The sequence below is a fragment of the Micropterus salmoides genome, unplaced genomic scaffold (genome assembly GCF_014851395.1).
Source record: "Micropterus salmoides isolate LMB-PRFRI ecotype aquatic unplaced genomic scaffold, ASM1485139v1 Ms_hic_scaffold_19, whole genome shotgun sequence".
Classification (NCBI taxonomy): Eukaryota; Metazoa; Chordata; class Actinopteri; order Centrarchiformes; family Centrarchidae; genus Micropterus; species Micropterus salmoides.
This window is the reverse complement of record NW_024041039.1, coordinates 27,828,205-27,835,228: the sequence shown is the minus strand read 5'-3', so window position 1 is coordinate 27,835,228 and position 7,024 is coordinate 27,828,205. Positions and strand designations below refer to the sequence as shown.

General features: G+C 51.9%; 1 long non-coding RNA gene across 1 annotated transcript; it reads left to right on the top strand.

Moving 5' to 3' along the window:
* The first annotated feature begins 423 nt into the window (after window positions 1-423).
* On the top strand, window positions 424-1,592 carry LOC119910928. The gene is made up of 3 exons (XR_005445719.1): window positions 424-469; window positions 560-679; window positions 1,496-1,592. It is a non-coding gene; the product is annotated as an uncharacterized LOC119910928 (long non-coding RNA).
* The last annotated feature ends 5,432 nt before the right edge of the window (window positions 1,593-7,024 follow it).

Genomic DNA, 7,024 nt, shown 5'->3' with positions numbered 1-7,024 from the left:
GCAGCGGTTGTACTGGTTGTAGGCGCAGCGGTTGTAGTGGTTGTATGCGCAGCGGTCGTCGTGGTTGTAGGTGCAGCGGTTGTAGTGGTTGTAGGTGCAGCGGTTGTAGTGGTTGTAGGCGCAGCGGTTGTACTGGTTGTAGGCGCAGCGGTCGTCGTGGTTGTAGGTGCAGCGGTTGTAGGTGCAGCGGTCGTCGTGGTTGTAGGCGCAGCGGTTGTCGTGGTTGTAGACACAGCGGTCGTCGTGGTTGTAGGTGCAGCGGTCGTCGTGGTCATAGGTGCAGCGGTTGTATTAGTTGTAGGCGCAGCGGTCATCGTGGTCATAGGTGCAGCGGTTGTATTAGTTGTAGGCGCAGCGGTCATCGTGGTCATAGGTGCAGCGGTTGTAGTGGTTGTAGGCGCAGCGGTCATCGTGGGTGTAGGTGCAGCGGTCATCGTGGTCATAGGTGCAGCGGTTGTATTAGTTGTAGGTGCAGTGGTCGTGGTTGTAGGCGCAGCGGTCATCGTGGTCATAGGTGCAGAGGTTGTATTAGTTGTAGGCGCAGCGGTCGTGGTTGTAGGCGCAGCGGTCATCGTGGTCATAGGTGCAGCGGTTGTATTAGTTGTAGGCGCAGCGGTCATCGTGGTCATAGGTGCAGCGGTTGTATTAGTTGTAGGCGCAGCGGTCATCGTGGTCATAGGTGCAGAGGTTGTATTAGTTGTAGGCGCAGCGGTCATCGTGGTCATAGGTGCTGAGGTTGTATTAGTTGTAGGCGCAGCGGTCGTGGTTGTAGGCGCAGCGGTCATCGTGGTCATAGGTGCAGTGGTTGTATTAGTTGTAGGCGCAGCGGTCATCGTGGTCATAGGTGCAGAGGTTGTATTAGTTGTAGGCGCAGCGGTCGTGGTTGTAGGCGCAGCGGTCATCGTGGTCATAGGTGCAGCGGTTGTATTAGTTGTAGGCGCAGCGGTCGTGGTTGTAGGCGCAGCAGTCATCGTGGTCATAGGTGCAGCGGTTGTATTAGTTGTAGGCGCAGCGGTCATCGTGGTCATAGGTGCAGCGGTTGTAGTGGTTGTAGGCGCAGCGGTCATTGTGGTTGTAGGTGCAGTGGTCATCGTGGTCATAGGTGCAGCGGTTGTATTAGTTGTAGGCGCAGCGGTCGTGGTTTTAGGCGCCGCAGTCATCGTGGTCATAGGTGCAGAGGTTGTATTAGTTGTAGGTGCAGAGGTTGTGGTTGTAGGCGCAGCGGTCATCGTGGTCATAGGTGCAGCGGTTGTATTAGTTGTAGGCGCAGCGGTCATCGTGGTCATAGGTGCAGAGGTTGTATTAGTTGTAGGCGCAGCGGTCGTGGTTGTAGGCGCAGCGGTCATCGTGGTCATAGGTGCAGAGGTTGTATTAGTTGTAGGCGCAGTGGTCGTGGTTGTAGGCGCAGCGGTCATCGTGGTCATAGGTGCAGAGGTTGTATTAGTTGTAGGCGCAGCGGTCGTGGTTGTAGGCGCAGCGGTCATCGTGGTCATAGGTGCAGTGGTTGTATTAGTTGTAGGCGCAGCGGTCATCGTGGTCATAGGTGCAGAGGTTGTATTAGTTGTAGGCGCAGCGGTCATCGTGGTCATAGGTGCAGCGGTTGTATTAGTTGTAGGCGCAGCGGTCATCGTGGTCATAGGTACAGCGGTTGTATTAGTTGTAGGTGCAGCGGTCGTGGTTGTAGGTGCAGCGGTCATCGTGGTCATAGGTGCAGCGGTTGTAGTGGTTGTAGGCACAGCGGTCATTGTGGTTGTAGGTGCAGTGGTCATCGTGGTCATAGGTGCAGCGGTTGTATTAGTTGTAGGCGCAGCGGTCGTGGTTTTAGGCGCCGCAGTCATCGTGGTCATAGGTGCAGAGGTTGTATTAGTTGTAGGCGCAGAGGTTGTGGTTGTAGGCGCAGCGGTCATCGTGGTCATAGGTGCAGCGGTTGTATTAGTTGTAGGCGCAGAGGTCGTGGTTGTAGGCGCAGCGGTCATCGTGGTCATAGGTGCAGAGGTTGTATTAGTTGTAGGCGCAGCGGTCATCGTGGTCATAGGTGCAGCGGTTGTATTAGTTGTAGGCGCAGCGGTCATCGTGGTCATAGGTGCAGAGGTTGTATTAGTTGTAGGCGCAGCGGTCGTGGTTGTAGGTGCAGCGGTCATCGTGGTCATAGGTGCAGCGGTTGTATTAGTTGTAGGCGCAGCGGTCATCGTGGTCATAGGTGCAGTGGTTGTATTAGTTGTAGGCGCAGCGGTCATCGTGGTCATAGGTGCAGAGGTTGTATTAGTTGTAGGCGCAGCGGTCATCGTGGTCATAGGTGCAGAGGTTGTATTAGTTGTAGGCGCAGCGGTCATCGTGGTCATAGGTGCAGCGGTTGTATTAGTTGTAGGCGCAGCGGTCATCGTGGTCATAGGTACAGCGGTTGTATTAGTTGTAGGCGCAGCGGTCATGGTTGTAGGCACAGCGGTCGTGGTTGTAGGCGCAGCGGTCATCGTGGTCATAGGTGCAGAGGTTGTATTAGTTGTAGGCGCAGCGGTCATGGTTGTAGGCGCAGCGGTCGTGGTTGTAGGCGCAGCGGTCGTGGTTGTAGGCGCAGCGGTCATCGTGGTCATAGGTGCAGAGGTTGTATTAGTTGTAGGCGCAGCGGTCATGGTTGTAGGCACAGCGGTCGTGGTTGTAGGCGCAGCGGTCATCGTTGTCATAGGTGCAGAGGTTGTATTAGTTGTAGGCGTAGCGGTCATGGTTGTAGGCACAGCGGTCGTGGTTGTGGGCGCAGCGGTCATCGTGGTCATAGGTATAGAGGTTGTATTAGTTGAAGGCCCAGTGGTCGTGGTTGTAGGCGCAGCGGTCATAGTGGTCATAGGTGCAGAGGTTGTATTAGTTGTAGGCGCAGCGGTCATGGTTGTAGGCACAGCGGTCGTGGTTGTAGGCGCAGCGGTCATCGTGGTCATAGGTGCAGAGGTTGTATTAGTTGTAGGCGCAGAGGTCATGGTTGTAGGCACAGCGGTCGTGGTTGTAGGCGCAGCGGTCATCGTGGTCATTGGTATAGAGGTTGTATTAGTTGTAGGCACAGCGGTCATGGTTGTAGGCGCAGCGGTCATGGTTGTAGGCACAGCGGTCGTGGTTGTAGGCGCAGCGGTCATCGTGGTCATAGGTGCAGAGGTTGTATTAGTTGTAGGCGCAGAGGTCATGGTTGTAGGCACAGCGGTCGTGGTTGTAGGCGCAGCGGTCATCGTGGTCATAGGTATAGAGGTTGTATTAGTTGTAGGCGTAGCGGTCATGGTTGTAGGTGCAGCGGTCATAGTGGTCATAGGTATAGAGGTTGTATTAGTTGAAGGCCCAGTGGTCGTGGTTGTAGGCGCAGCGGTCATCGTGGTCATAGGTGCAGCGGTTGTATTAGTTGTAGGCGCAGAGGTCGTGGTTGTAGGCGCAGCGGTCATCGTGGTCATAGGTGCAGCGGTTGTATTAGTTGTAGGCGCAGCGGTCATCGTGGTCATAGGTGCAGAGGTTGTATTAGTTGTAGGCGCAGCGGTCGTGGTTGTAGGTGCAGCGGTCATCGTGGTCATAGGTGCAGCGGTTGTATTAGTTGTAGGCGCAGCGGTCATCGTGGTCATAGGTGCAGTGGTTGTATTAGTTGTAGGCGCAGCGGTCATCGTGGTCATAGGTGCAGAGGTTGTATTAGTTGTAGGCGCAGCGGTCATCGTGGTCATAGGTGCAGAGGTTGTATTAGTTGTAGGCGCAGCGGTCATCGTGGTCATAGGTGCAGCGGTTGTATTAGTTGTAGGCGCAGCGGTCATCGTGGTCATAGGTACAGCGGTTGTATTAGTTGTAGGCGCAGCGGTCATGGTTGTAGGCACAGCGGTCGTGGTTGTAGGCGCAGCGGTCATCGTGGTCATAGGTGCAGAGGTTGTATTAGTTGTAGGCGCAGCGGTCATGGTTGTAGGCGCAGCGGTCGTGGTTGTAGGCGCAGCGGTCGTGGTTGTAGGCGCAGCGGTCATCGTGGTCATAGGTGCAGAGGTTGTATTAGTTGTAGGCGCAGCGGTCATGGTTGTAGGCACAGCGGTCGTGGTTGTAGGCGCAGCGGTCATCGTGGTCATAGGTGCAGAGGTTGTATTAGTTGTAGGCGTAGCGGTCATGGTTGTAGGCACAGCGGTCGTGGTTGTAGGCGCAGCGGTCATCGTGGTCATAGGTATAGAGGTTGTATTAGTTGAAGGCCCAGTGGTCGTGGTTGTAGGCGCAGCGGTCATAGTGGTCATAGGTGCAGAGGTTGTATTAGTTGTAGGCGCAGCGGTCATGGTTGTAGGCACAGCGGTCGTGGTTGTAGGCGCAGCGGTCATCGTGGTCATAGGTGCAGAGGTTGTATTAGTTGTAGGCGCAGAGGTCATGGTTGTAGGCACAGCGGTCGTGGTTGTAGGCGCAGCGGTCATCGTGGTCATAGGTATAGAGGTTGTATTAGTTGTAGGCGCAGCGGTCATGGTTGTAGGCACAGCGGTCGTGGTTGTAGGCGCAGCGGTCATCGTGGTCATAGGTGCAGAGGTTGTATTAGTTGTAGGCGCAGAGGTCATGGTTGTAGGCACAGCGGTCGTGGTTGTAGGCGCAGCGGTCATCGTGGTCATAGGTATAGAGGTTGTATTAGTTGTAGGCGCAGCGGTCATGGTTGTAGGTGCAGCGGTCATAGTGGTCATAGGTATAGAGGTTGTATTAGTTGAAGGCCCAGTGGTCGTGGTTGTAGGCGCAGCAGTTGTTGTGGTCGTAGGCGCAGCGGTCATCGTGGTCATAGGTATAGAGGTTGTATTAGTTGAAGGCCCAGCGGTCGTGGTTGTAGGCGCAGCAGTTGTTGTGGTCGTAGGCGCAGCGGTCATCGTGGTCATAGGTATAGAGGTTGTATTAGTTGAAGGCCCAGCGGTCGTGGTTGTAGGCGCAGCAGTTGTTGTGGTCGTAGGCGCAGCGGTCATCGTGGTCATAGGTATAGAGGTTGTATTAGTTGAAGGCCCAGCGGTCGTGGTTGTAGGCGCAGCAGTTGTTGTGGTCGTAGGCGCAGCGGTCATAGTGGTCATAGGTATAGAGGTTGTATTAGTTGAAGGCCCAGCGGTCGTGGTTGTAGGCGCAGCAGTTGTTGTGGTCGTAGGCGCAGCGGTCATAGTGGTCATAGGTATAGAGGTTGTATTAGTTGTAGGCGCAGCGGTCGTGGTTGTAGGCGCAGCGGTCATCGTGGTCATAGGTGCAAAGGTTGTATTAGTTGTAGGCGCAGTGGTCGTGGTTGTAGGCGCAGCGGTCATCGTGGTCATAGGTATAGAGGTTGTATTAGTTGTAGGCCCAGCGGTCGTGGTTGTAGGCGCAGCGGTTGTTGTGGTTGTAGGCGCAGCGGTCATCGTGGTCATAGGTATAGAGGTTGTATTAGTTGTAGGCCCAGCGGTCGTGGTTGTAGGCGCAGCGGTTGTTGTGGTTGTAGGTGCAGTGGTCATCGTGGTCATAGGTATAGAGGTTGTATTAGTTGTAGGCGCAGCGGTCGTGGTTGCAGACACATCGGTCTCGCCCTGGTCCACCTACAACATACAAGACCATGTCGTCCTGTTATTCACTTTTCAAGTTCAGTGTATGTAGCCTAGCTGTAGGAGAGAGCGGGGTGATTTAATCCTCTGAGGGAGTTGAGCCACCCCTCACATTTTTGAAGAGTCATCCATTTTACTCACCCTGTGATGGAGAGAGGCCCATGGAATAAGTGATAAGCGCATTTAAGATCAAAAAACTGTTTTTTGACGTTCAAAGTGATTTTTGTGTCTGAACAATTAGACAGGTTTGAGAAAATCTTACTCATGTGCTTTAGGAAGTTACAATATGAGGCTATACTGTTAGAATGATGTTACCCTTAAACAGCTGGATGACACAAGTCTGTTAAAATGGCAGGGACAGGACATTTGAGCCAAAAGACCTGGGGGAAGTTGAGCCAGATATTTTACTGTAATTTTCCATTGCATTCTTATGCATCACCGAAATGATGTGACAGTATGCACTTTAGACCAGAAACCATTATGTCATGCTTCTATAAATGGAACACAGACAGGCTGTCCTGTTGTGGGTTTGGGCAGAGGAGCGGGAGAGGTACAAAAACGGGAAGTCCATTCATCAGGTGGCACGAGACATGACGATAAACAGGATGACTTTAAAGCAATACATTGATATGAAACAACTAGGAGACATAGCTGCAGTGTTTCACTATCATTCTGAATGTTGGGACCTGGCGTTTGAGTTTGCATGATGAAATGATATTGATGCCCTCGACCCCCATGTGGCTCAACTTATCCTCTCACTTGGTTCAACTTACCCCTCATATGGGGCAAGTTGAGCCAAGAGTCCATAATATATGTACATATTTTAGTTGGAGACCTTACTGTTGTGTCCTCACTTTAAAGGCACCGCAAGTAAAAACTGGCTCAACTCCTACCACAATACTGCAGCTATGTGAAGTTGCTAAGTTGCTAAAGATGCAAATATTCGCTAGTAACGTTTTTTTCAATCAAAACACAAAACGTGTTCATAATACACTAACATGCAGGATTAAAACTCCTCAAATGATGTCCCAAAGACCATCTTGAAGATATTTTCCAGAGAATCCCTCAAATCTATTGAGTAGGCTAGGGAGCGGAGCCTGCATTTAAAAAGAAATTATTTCTGCTTGTAATCCTCCTACATTGCTCTTCTTTATCACAGGCTGGTGTAGAGCACCACTCTGTGTTTACAGCTGAAACATTTTAGGAAGAAATTTAAGACCACTATGTGACATTAGAGCTGGTTAGGAAGCTAGGAGAAAAACAACTTGGTTGTACATGTGTTTTTCTGCTTTTCTTTCAGAGAAAACACATTTGGATTTACACACTGTTGAAGTTAAAGACAGAATGAAACGAGGCTCAAAACTAACCTGTGATGACATGAGATAAACAGCCAGCAGGAGGACTCCAAGATTAACTATAAACATCTTATTCATCTTGGCGTGAACAAAGGGTGACTCGATGCTCCGCTCTGCTTAAAGGAGTGAATGACAAGA